This window comes from Muntiacus reevesi, chromosome 14 (genome assembly GCF_963930625.1).
Source record: "Muntiacus reevesi chromosome 14, mMunRee1.1, whole genome shotgun sequence".
Lineage (NCBI taxonomy): Eukaryota > Metazoa > Chordata > Mammalia > Artiodactyla > Cervidae > Muntiacus > Muntiacus reevesi.
Genome location: NC_089262.1, coordinates 34,258,549 through 34,271,453, shown reverse-complemented (window position 1 = coordinate 34,271,453; position 12,905 = coordinate 34,258,549). Strand labels below are relative to the sequence as shown.

The following is a 12,905-nucleotide window of genomic DNA, read 5'->3' as shown; positions in this document are numbered from 1 at the left end:
ACCTACAGAAATGAGAGAAGAAGATGTTCTGCTATGTGACGTCCTGCAGGTCTGGCAAAGAGGATGGAGAGTCTCATCTCATCCGTGGTGAAGGGTTTCCATTTTTGCTTTTGTTTTTTTTCTGAAGGATTGGAGAGCCACTGAAGGGCTTTAAGCAACCATGATCCAGTGGATCAAAGGAAGAGCATGCTCGACAGGCCTGAGAAGAGAGGATTGAAGGCAGAGCAATTCCATAAGAGGCCACTGCAGCTACAGAGGCAGGAAGTGAGGGGGGCAATGCACTGGGGCAGGAGCCGAAGTGCTCAGGATAGGGAAGCATCAGGATGTTCCGGGGAGGTGTGGACCTGGGAGTCAGAGAAAGGAGGCTAAAGCTGTTTCTGGGCTCTCGATTCAGTCTCCTGTGAATTGGCGACTGTGGTGCCTGTTGGACATTTAGGTGATAACGTTCCTTAGCTGGTTACCTGGCCAGGAGAGCCGTGGTGAGAGCCTCAGACCCAGGGGAGGCGATGCAGTGAGCTCAGAATGGGGTGAGGAGATGGCTGTGGATCAGACAGAGGGCGTGGCTGGATTTGCCTGTTAAAGAAAGCAAGTGGTTAACCCATTTGAATGGGTGGAACCAACCACAGGGGATGCAGGTTTTATTGCCGCTCTGGGTCCTTTGCCAACATCCTCTCTCCAGTGGTCTCCTAAGTGGAGGACCCTACAAAGGAGGCTTCAAGACAGTTTGTTGAAGATGAAGAGAAATTGTTACACATGCTATATATTTTTTTAAATCTCATCTTTTTCACATTTGTTTACATTTCATGATAGATAAAGTATATTCCCAAAGTAATGTAGATGGATGGATGGATGGATGGATGGATTGATCGATCGATAGATATCACTAACAAACCCTCAGATATTAGGAGCACATGCTCAAATCTATATTTTTTGCTACCTACAACAGTGAAAAATCTTGAATGACTACTTTTCTGCAAGACAAAACTCAGGAAAGGACTCAAGAAGGAGATGAGGGAATATGTGTGAGGGTCTTGCAGGCCCACTGCTCAGAGATCATTGGCTGCTTTCAAATGATTCTGCCCACTGATAGAACCCCAAGTGACAGAAAACTTGGAAGGTATTCAAGTCTCCTGCCTTTTCCTGTTTCAAACATATGTTTAGAATCTTGGACACTCAGTGTTGGAAAAATCTTTGAGGTTGATTAACTCGTTTTCTGCTTTCCTGAGAAGCGAAAAGAAAAGGGCAGGTTTGAGAAGAAAGTTGGGGTCTGAGAGAGAAAGAGGAGAAGAAAGCCACCCTTTCTTCACACATTAACCTGGAACTAGTCCTGAATCTTGCAGGTTATATTGTTTCTCTGGTTCTCTGACTTGTGTGCAGGCGTTTTGGTGGGCGGGGAGGAAGGGTGGCATTGAGGGTTAGCTGTTAAAGTCAAGGAAAATAAGTAGAATCTGTCTTTTGACTTGCTTGCTAGGTGATCCACTCTCATCCTAACTGCCAGTGTGTCTGGGAGTAACAGTGGTTTCTGACAGCAGGCGATGACCTCACTCCAGGAATACCCACCCTTGACGACCTGTGATCGTACGTCGCTGGCTCAGAGACAGAACTCCTGATGCCCAGGCATATGTTGTCAGCAGGGCAGCCCCGAGCTTTGAATTCATTTGTGCTTCATCTCGTGCTCCTCAGCGTGGAGCAGAGCGAGGCTTGGGCTCTCCTGCCAAAGGCAGCCGTGTGCTGAGCAAACAGAAGGTAGAAGCCTGTGCATTCTGTCTTCACACTATACCCAGACCCTCCTGGGAAGGGAAGCCTGGGGATTGTACCAAAGCCCAGCTTCAGGCCAAATCATTTGCACTCCCAAACACGTTCTGACTTGTGTCCTGAGTAAATCTCAAGAGGCTTTAAAAGGCACAGCAGAGTCAACACAGCTATCAGAACCAGAATACCTCTCCTTGAGATGCAGCGGGACTGGCCCTTTGGCTTTGTTTCACTCATTCCCCTCAGAACTAGACTGTGGAGTTCATCATTTTTTTTTTAATTGAGGATAATTGCTTTATAATGTTGCATTGGCTTCTATTGTGAAATGTGAAAGTGTTAGTCATTTGGTCATGTCTGATTCTTTGCAATACCATGGACTATACCTCTGTCCATGGGATTGTCCAGGCAAGAATACTGGAGTGGGTTGCCATCTCCTTCTCCAGAGAATCTTCTTGACCCAGGGATTGAACCCGGGTCCCCTTCATTGCAGGCAGATTCTTTACTGTCTGAGCCATTTTTATTAATTCCACACAAAAACATGAATCAGTCATAACTATATATACATGTGCCCTCTCTCTTGAGCCTCCCACTCTCATCCCATCCTACCCTTCTAGGTCTTCACAGAGTATCAGGCTGGGCTCCCTATGTTAAATAGCAGACTCCCACTACCTATCTATTATACATGTTAGTGTATATATGTCAATGTTATTCTCTCAATTTGTCCTAACCTTTCTTTCCCCCGCTGTGTCCATAAGTCTGATCTCTATGTCTGGGTCTCTATTCCTTCCTTGCAAATAAGCTCATCAGTATTATTTTTCTAGATGCCATAAACATGCACTAATATATGATGCATCATTTTTTTAAAACTGAGGGACAATAAGAGTCATATTTGCTAAAGTGTAACAACAATAATACACACAGCATTTTAATTTAGGGGACTTCCCTGGTGGTTCAGTGGGAAAGAATCCGCCTGCCAATACAGGAAACATGGGCTCCATACCCGGGTTGGGGAGGTCCCCTGGAGAAGGAAATGATAACCCACTCCAATCTTCTTGCTTGGGAAATCCCATGGACAGAAGAGCCTGGCAGGCTACAGTTCATGGGGTCTCAAAGGAGTCAGACATGACTTAGCAACCAAACAACAACATAAACATTTTAATTTAGAATCAGAAAAGCAAGCTTGCTCCCAGGCTACATGTATAAACAGGCCAGTGCTATAGGCGGTAATTACCAAATGGAGATAGGGTAAGGTTGCTCAGCCTGGGGTAGAGGTGAGGATGGGATGAGATAGGGATAGTAGAAGAATGTGCCTGGATTAAAAGGACAGAAATTCTGATATCCTAACTAGGTGCTGCTGCTGCTGCTGCTAAGACACTTCAGTCGTGTCTGACTCTGTGTGACCCCATAGATGGCAGCCACCAGGCTTCTCTGTCCCTGGGATTCTCCAGGCAAGAATAGTGGAGTGGGTTACCATTTCCTTCTCCAATGCATGCATGCATGCTAAGTCGCTTCAGTCGTGTCCAACTCTGTGCGACCCCATAGACAGCAGCCTACCAGGCTCCTCTGTCCACAGGATTCTCTAGGCAAGAATACTGGAGTGGGTTGCCCTTTCCTTCTCCAAACTAGGTACTGCTACTAGAAATAATGAGTTGAGAAAGCTGAATTCCCCCATTCTTATCACATTACCTCCCAACTCACTAATTTTCCTCCTGCAGTATTTTATTTCCTTGTGTTGCACAACAAAATTGCCCAGGATGGGGAAGAAAAAGCCTGGTATTCAAGTGCACAAAGAATGAGCTATTCATTGAATCCTTCATCATTTGCTTAGAATTGTTCTTGCTAGGGGAGGAGCAGAGCTCTAAACATTTATTATAACATCCAGAAGTACTGAGGTGTTAGCTATGATTCTGTAGCAGATGTAATGTAAGATCAAACATATGATTTAAGAAATGTTTAAATGATTATAATTTATGGAAAGCTTTAGGGAGTAGGTACTAAAATAAGGAAAAATAGGCATTCAAATACAAACCCCATGTTGCATTACTGACTTCTATTTTTTTAGTTTAGTTTTATTTATTTATTTTTAATAGAAGGATAATTATTTACAATATTGTGCTGGTTTCTGCCAAACATCAACATGTCATTATTGGTTTCTTAAAAAAAAGAAAATTGAAAAAAGAAAGAAAAAGTAAATTGTACAACGAATTCTTTCCAACTCTGTTAATCCCATCTCAAGAAGGACTATATGTGAAGAAAAATAGGCCCCTCTTATCTTGTATTCTTTCCTCTAAATGAAGAGGAAAAATACTACTGCTATATGATGTCTTGAAAGCCTTATATTAATTTTCTGGTTCAGAAAATTAGTCACATATACCAAGAGCATATGGTAAGAGGTTTACACCAAAAACAGTGGTTTTTGCTTTTGCACTTATTGATTGTAAACTACATAAGATAGAAGGGGGAAAAGGGAGAAGTAAACAAAATTTTTATCATCATTATTATGTTATTGTTGGCAAATAATAATATATTCTTGCACATATTTTCCTTTATAGTTCAGTTCAGTTTGGTTGCTCAGTCGTGTCTGACTCTGCAACCCCATGAATCGCAGCACGCCAGGCCTCCCTGTCCATCACAAACTTCCGGAGTTTACTCAAACTCATGCCCATCGAGTCGGTGATACCATCCAGCCATCTCATTCTCTGTCATCCCCTTCTACTCCTGCCCCCAATCCCTCCCAGCATCAGGGTCTTTTCCAACAAGTCAACTCTTCACATGAGGTGGCCAAAGTATTGGAGTTTCAGCTTCAGCATCAGTCCTTCCAATGAACACTCAGGACTGATCTCCTTTAGGATGGACTGGTTGGATCTCCTTGCAGTCCAAGGGACTCTCAAGAGTCTTCTCCAACACCACAGGACTTTATAAAAATAGGGGGAAATTGAGTGTTTATTATTACATAATAATGATAAGATCATCTCAAATAAGATAGATTTGAGTAAGTATCTATACTTCCCTTAATTTCAGGAACAAATCATCATGTTACTAAACTGGCTTCATGGCTTTTTAGCATTAAATCTTCAAACCTATTCAGACACTATCAGCAAGCACAGTTACCCTCCAAATCCAATCAAACATTCAATTTTTAAAATAAAACCTTTCTAAATGTGTATATTTCTCCTTATTTTGGAAAGCTAAATTTATGTCTACCCCTCAGAGGCAGATATTGCTACACATCTTTTCCTGAGATAAATGCATTAAAAAAGCATCCGCCCCAAGAAGCCATCCTCAGCCTCTAATAAATTAATTCATTTCACAATATTTATAAAGTGCCTTCTGCGTGACAGACACTGTACCAGAAGCTTGGATTCAAAGACAAAGAAGCCACAGTCCACCCTCAAAGAGAAACAGATTCCAACAACTAAAAGCTCTGAAGACAAAGGAAAGCAGGCCGCCTTCTTTGATCTTTAGGGACTGAGGTTAGACGTGGTCAATCTACACTGGGCTTTGAATCACCACCAGGAATGAAGCAGGTAAACGAAAAGAAAGGGCGCATCTTCCAAGAAGACAGGGCACTTTCTGGGTCATGGCAGATTTTGTTTTGTTTTGGGTATCAGGAAGAAGTTGATGGGGAGAGGAAACATAAGACTGACTTTTAAAAGTTAACGCTTTGGGGGACTTCTCAGCGATTCAAGACTCTGAGCTTCCAAGGCAGGGGACTTAGGTTCGATCCCTCGTCAGGGAACTAAGATCCCACATGCCATGCAGTGCAGCCCAAAATAAATAAATTAATTAAAAAGTTAACATTTTTCTTCTCTCTCTTTCTCTCCTTCATAACCATCCAGTAAAATCCAGGGATGGTCAAGGTGCTCCCTGGTGCCAGGGTCCAGCCTCCTTCCACCTCTGGCTCTGCCATTGCTAGGGCATTAATAAGCCCTAGTTATCAATGAACCTGAACTGCTTAGGCCTGAACATCCTTCTGGGAGAGAAAAGCATCACAGGCGCAACTTAAGAGCACTAGGCTGAAGCTCTACAGATCTCTTCCACCTCAATCCCACTTGGCCTGAACTCAGTCACATGGCCACAGCTAGTGTCAAGAGGGGCCGGAAAATATCCTATTTGGTGTAGTTGTATGCCTGGCTGAAAAGCAAGAATGCTCTTCCTATAGAACAGGTGTTGGCAAATTTTTTCTGCAAAGGGCCAAATAGTAAATATTTCAGACCACACACAGTCTTTGTCAGGGCTTCCCTGATGACTCAGATGGTAAAGAATCTGTCTGCAATGCAGGAGACCAGTGTTCCATCCCTTGGTGGGGGAGATCCCCTGGAGAAGGAAATGTCAACCCACTCCAGTATTCTTGCCTAGAGAATTCCACGGACAGAGGAGCCTGGCAGACTACAGTCCATAGGGTCACAAAGAGTCGGACACGACTGAGAAACTATCAGTCACTCAATCACAGTCTTTGTCATGTATTGTTGTTCTTCTTCTTCTTTTCTGTTTTCTTACAACTCTTTAAAAATGTGAAACCCATTCTTAGTTTGAGGCTCTGTAAAACAGGTCATAAGTCAGATTGGGCACACAGAGTGTGACAAGCCTATGGAAGAAAAGAAAATTATTTAAGAAGAAAAGTGCCCAATCCCAGCATGAACTCTACAAGATTATAAACCACTTGGAGGAAGAGATTTGCCTCATTCACCTTTAGAGGCTAGCACAGTGCTTGGTCCGCAGAGTAGATGCTTAATGTGAATGAGTGATGAATGAATGAATGAATAGATGGAAGATAGGGGAGATTAATAGCTACCATTTCTTATAACCCCACTTTGTGCCAATGATAGTCTCTTGACATAGATTGTCATTTGAAGACCCCATTTTCTCCAGAGTTTGAAAAAAACTCTAGCCAAGAGCAGACGAGTGAATCCACTGGGTTTTCCACCTGCTTCACCCCCTTAGGTTCCTAGAGTCAAGCAGCCCACTTTACCTCCCAACCACAGAGGCAATTGGGTCCCAAATATGGCACAGGATAGAGAGGACCTCCCTAATCACAGCTCCCCATCCTCGACCTCCTCTGCAGGTGGACAATCCCAGGAGTGCAAGGAGGTTACGGAACCAAAGGCCTTCCAGGCTCCTCCCTTTGACAGCCAGGGGCGCAGCAGGAGAGCCTGACTTGGTTTCACCCTTTTAAATATCACATGCTTGGTGGGAATGTCAGCAGAAGCCTTCAGGCTGAGTACACACTTTTTAGTTCCCCTCTTCCTCTTCCTTCTTACTCAATATCCTGAGGGCATAAGAGGACTTTTCTTGTCTAAGTCAGCCTGGTGGGGCGGGGTGGGGGGAAGCGTGGATCACTCAACCGTTCCCCTGGACGTCTCCTTGCCAGGGCTCAGAAAGTGCCACAGGGCTTGGAGTCTCCATCCTGAACAGACACGACAGCCCAAAGAGGGGAGTGGTCCAGTCCCTGGCCCCTGGAAGACCTCCTCAATGAGACAACCCTCCCACTTCATTCTGCAGGAGTCAGGTAACAGCTCTGCCCAGGTTTCCTCTTTCAAATCAACATGGGATTTTTTTTTTTTTCCGGCAGGAAAATGTACCGCCTCCAAATTCTGGCAGCACAGATTGTGCTGTCTGCAATCATTGACAGAAAGGCATGTTTTGTTGGCAAACAGCAGAAGAGGTGGACATCAGACACCACAGCTCAATTTCACTGTAGCCAGAGGGTGATAAGCAGATAAAAACACATGTGTCATTTGCTCTAGATGGGGCTTCTCACACACGGCTGGTCCAACGTCTGCTGTTGCTAGCATTAAATGAAGTCTTGCAACAAAACCGGAACCATGGTCCTAATTGAGCACAGATGATTGATTTCAGTCTTGGCTCCTGACAAGCCTAGTTTTACCCTTTTGATGAAGAGGAGCAAATTTCATTTTTTTCCTCAAAGCTTAAGAGCTGACAGGAAGTGGGGATCCATGTGAAATTCCTACACAGACTAGAGAAAGGGGGCTCTGCTACCATCAACCCTGCCTTCTCAGAAGGAATTCTAGCAAAGTGGGACCAGTGACAATGGCTACAAGTCATCTGAGGAAATCCAAAATTTAGTTGGTGCCTTTGGCCCACTTGTATGAGTTGGGGTCTCTCATGAAAATATTACAGTGTCTTTTGCCCACCTTCCCCCCTTTTAACTAAACTTACAATGAGGTAATTAAAATGGACCTCTTACTCTGCCTCCTACCAACTGCATGAATCTGGGTCAGCCACTTAACCTCTCTGTGCCTCAGTTTCCTCCACTAAAACAATGAGAATAATAATAGTACTTACCTCCTAGGTTTGTTGTGAGTATAAAATTATACATACTTATTGGGTATTAATATTAATAGTAATAAATATTATTAGAGATCACTAATATTTGCCACTTTTAATATTTTTGACATTAGAGATTACTCTGTGTAGAAACATAGATGGGTTTATGAACATAAGGCAAAATCATGCCTTTGCTTTTATGTACAGGCTGAGAGATTGTTGGGAATAACTTTAGGTTGATCGAAACATTCATATACAAGGCAGGACACAAACTTTAGATATTCTGATGCTCCTAGAAATTAATGATAAATGAGGGGCAGGAGGACTAGATGGTTCCTTTCAATAAAACTATATCTTTTAAAATGCTCCATTAAAGATGATCATGAATATCAAAGGAATTGTAGTGTAAATTCATGGGACACACTGGAGAAGTTAGGCTTCTGTTTCAAACAGAAATGTCTGGGAAGGACTCCATTTATCTTGGAAAATTATTTTAAAAATGCAAATCCATGCTTTCTGCGTGTTATTTCCATCCATTTAACTACCAGCTCACTTCAAAGGCTTCCCAGCTCCTGTAGGAATCCAGAGGCCCCTTCTCTGGACTCAGCGTTTAGTAAAGGCTGTTTGGGGGGGAAATTCTAAAAGCTCCGGCAGCCTCATTGAGTAGTCACACTGCCACCTAGTGGCGCAAAGGCCAAATAGGTGCAAGCGATTGCCTTGAAGCTTGTTCTCGCCTCCTTACAGCCGCTCAGTCGCGTCTGACTCTGTGTGACCCCCTGGACTGTAGCCCACGGGGCTCCTCTGTCTATCGGCATTCTCCAGGCAAGAATACTGGAGTGGGTTGCCATGCCCTCCTCCAGGGGCAGGACCCAGGGATCGAACCCAGGTCTCCCTCATGGCAAGCGGATTCTTTACCGCTGAGCCACCAGGGAAGCCCTCTAGCCTTACTGTCGCTTAAAAATCATGTTTTCTTTCTACTATTGGAATCCCATGTTAATGAGAGAAGTGAGGTGGGTGAGAGAGAAAAAGAGAAGTGGAGAAAATCAGGGGAAGTAGACAAGATCTTTCACTGGTCTGAGGCGTTAGTAGCGGCTGCTTCTAGGTGAAAATTTCCAACACCAAGAATGTGGAAGAGGACTGTGGTTCGCTGGCAAAGTTAAGATTGTGGTCCCAGGGGTTTTAGTTGAGACCATGGTTCCAGAATCAAGAAATGGGTTTGAATGGGGCCTCTGCCATTCACCGACTATGGACCTTGAGTGAATTACTGAACTGTCCCATGCCTTAGTTTCGTTGTCTGTAAAATGGGGATAACAATAACTTCTTCTTGGTTTATTATGAGCTCCCAGCAAAGAAGGCAATCCACAGCATTATCTACTGTTGTGACTGTTTTTAAGAGAAAGATACTATAGAAGCTGCTATCTCACAGGTCAGGCAGTGCAGGACAGTGGGCCCAATGGTTGAGCAAACAGGACAACCAGATTCTGGTTCTGCCAATAAATAGCCGGGTGACCTCGGGTGGATCACATATCCTGTTTCCTTTCCTGCAAATGAAGAGCTTGAATTCACTGGTCATTAAGGTTATTTTTTCTTTCTCAAACACTAAATCTAAGGCAAGTCTTCCCATTAAAGCTGACCCACCTTTAAGGCTCATTTTGATCTTTCTTTTTACCAAAGCCCAGAGTCAAGCGTGTCGCAGGCATTTATTTCTATAGTTGCTGGCGGATGAGAAATAGCCAGCAACTATAGATACAACTACCGATGCAGTTTTTGCTGTATCAGTCACAAGGAATAGACCAAGTATATATTTGGTCAGGATGAGAACTCAATGGAAGGTCATAGAAACTGAAGAATATTCCCCCGTCAGAAGCTGGTCTAGGATTTCTCATATATTTGAAGAGCTCAGAACGTGTTTTGTTTTGTTTTTTTATCTCTGCTAACTAGACTCCTTAGCATGACAGGAAACCAACAAAACCTTTGAGCTGTACAAATTCAATATACACTTTATTAGTAGTGTTGCTAAGTCTGTGCCACCCGTGATGGTCGAACTAGTATCTGATCTTGCTTCCGAGAACCCATAAATGCCACCAAAACTCACCTACTGCACATAAGTATTAATAATTCCCCATTCTGTTGTTCCAAGCCAGGGACCATCCCACTAGAAACACCCTGCTCTGGGATGATAACGATGGTGGCCCAGAAAAGATAATTATGGAGCAATGCTTCCTGCCCTTCATCCTAAACAGCACCCATGCAGGTGCTCGGACATTTAGAGAAATTAGAACAAAGGCATCCTGGATCTTTGTGAGGGTGGGTGTATTAATTCCTTGTGGTTCCCATAACAAATCACAAACTAGGTGACTAACAACAGCAGAAATTCATTCTCTTAGAGTTTTGGAGTCTGGAGTTCTAAAATCAGGGTGTCCACAAGGCCACATTGTCCCCAAAGGCTCTAGAGAAAAATCCAGTTTTTGCCTTTTCCAACTTCTGGAAACTTCTGGGGCTTCCCTAGAGGCTCAGATAGTAAAGAATCTGCCCACGGTACAGGAGACCAGAGTTCGGTCCCTGGGTCAGGAAGATCCCCTGGAGAAGGGAATGGCTACCCCCTCCAGTATCCTCGCCTAGAGAATTCCATGGACTGAGGAGCCTGGCAGGCTACAGTTCATGGAGTTGCAAAGAGTCAGACTCGACTGAGCAATGCGCCCACTCACACACAGAACTCCTGGCGGCCTCCAGCATTCTTTGGCCTGTGGCTGCATCACTCCAAGACTGCCTCCTCCTCCACATGGCATTCTCCTCCTCTCTGGTCTTTTCCTCCTCTGTATCTTATCTTACAGGGACACTAGTCCTTGGATTTAGTGCCACCTGGTAGATCAGGATGATCTCATCTGACCCTAATTATAAAATCCTCTGTTTCAAATAAGGTCACGTGCACAGGTTCTGAGACATGAACATATATTTCGAGGTTGCTACCATTGAAACTACTTAGTGGGGAGCAGAGAAGACAGGGCAGAAATTGAGAAAGACAAGCAGTCAGCTTCTGCACCCCAGTTCCATTCAACCATGCTGAGTCAGTGAAAACAAGCGAAAGTCACTCAGTCATGTCTGACTATTTAGAGTCCATGGACTGTAGCCCACCAGGCTCTTCTGTCCCTGGAATTCTCCAGGCAAGAACACTGCAGTGGGTTGCCATTCCCTTCTTCAGGGGATCTTCCTGACCCAGAGATCAAACCTGGGTTTCCTGCATTATAGGCAGTTACTTTACCATCTGGGCTACTAGGGAAGCACATGCTGAATCACGGTAGCCCCCAAAGACATTCCAGTCCTTGCCACTGAATTTCAGCAACTCAATAAACATGTGAGGATAAGAGCAAGAGGGATCCAAGGTCCCAATGGTTTTGAATCATTTTTGTACCCAAATACACCAGGTGATGCCACACCTTCCCATTTGTACTGGCTGGGCTGGTCATTCTCCATAAAGAAATCTTTGAAGAAACAAAACAGGATGCATTGGGACATTTAGCATGTGCAGCTTGAAAAACTCCCCAGGGTGATTCCACCACACCCTGTGCCTCTTACCTTCCTCTTTCCTTATCTTAACCTCAACGTAGACCATTCAAAATATCTGTATTTACTTCATCAGTCAAAAAATAGCTTTAGTCAGTGACAAATGTGCTTATACCTCTCAAGTCATTTTTGTTTTTATTCATATTAGAAATTTGACACTGGCCCACTGTTTTGTGTTAGTCACACTTACATGTGTCGTTTAAAATATTCTAGAAGTTAAAAAAAAAATTTGAATCGAAATTTCTTCTGAGCAGTAAGATGTTACCATATAAGCTTGATATTATTGAAATACCATTTTTCTTCCCTTTTGAGACATTTTCTTTTTTTTTAATGAAGTATACTTGATTTATAATACTGTGTTAGAAAATTGATTCAGATATATATATACACACACAAATATATAATTTTTCATTATAGTTTATTATAAGACATTGGATATAGTTCCCTGTGCCATACAGTAAAGCCTTGTTGTTTATCTGTTTTGTATACAGTAGTGTGTATCTGTTAATTCCATTGTTATTGTTGCTTACTCACTAAGTCAGGTCCAACTGTTTTGTGACCCAATGGACTATAGCCCACCAGGTGCCTCTGTCCATGGGATTTCCCAGGCAAGATACTGGAGTGGGTTGCCATTTTCTTCTCCAGGGAATCTTCCTGACCCAGGGATCAAACCCCCTATCTTGCATTAGCAGGCAGATTGTTTACCACTGAGCCACCAGGAAAGCCTGTACTCTTAATGAATCTCTTCCCCCTCTTTCTCCTTTGGTAACCATGTATTTGCTTCCTATGTCTGCGAGTTTGTTTCTGTTCTATAAATAAGTTCATTTTCATTATTTTTTAGATTCCATCTATAAGCACTGTCATATGATGTTTGACAGAATTCACTCAGTATAAAAATCTCTAGGTACATCCATGTTGCTGCAAATGGCATTATTTTATTCTTTTTTATGGCTAAGCTATATTCCATTATATATACATTAGAATATATATATACAGCTATATATATATATATATATATATCACATCTTCTTTATCCATTCATCTATTAACGAGCACTCAGGTTGCCTCCACATCTTGCCTATTATAAATAGCACTGCAGTGAACACCGAGGTGCTTGTATCTTTTCAAATTAAGAGTTGTCATCTTTTCCGGATATATGCCCAGGTGTGGGTTTGGAGGATCATATAGTAACTATTTTTAGCTTTTTAAGAAACCTCCACACTGTTTTTCATATTGGCTGCACCAAATTACATTCCCACCAACAGTGTTTGAGGATTCCTTTTTCTCTCCATCCACTCCAG

The 12,905-nt window shown here is 43.1% G+C and overlaps 1 protein-coding gene across 5 annotated transcripts in view; it reads left to right on the top strand.

Moving 5' to 3' along the window:
• The window catches only part of FYB1 (FYN binding protein 1), a 166,398-nt gene that overhangs the window by 45,789 nt on the left and 107,704 nt on the right, over nucleotides 1-12,905 (top strand). The window contains exon 1 of one of the 5 annotated variants that reach the window (XM_065905611.1): nucleotides 7,082-7,261. The exons of the other annotated variants lie outside the window; for them this stretch is intronic. The gene's annotated coding sequence lies outside the window, so the exon portion shown is untranslated. Of the gene's footprint in view, nucleotides 1-7,081; nucleotides 7,262-12,905 lie in introns of those variants that run through there. 5 annotated transcript variants of the gene reach the window in all.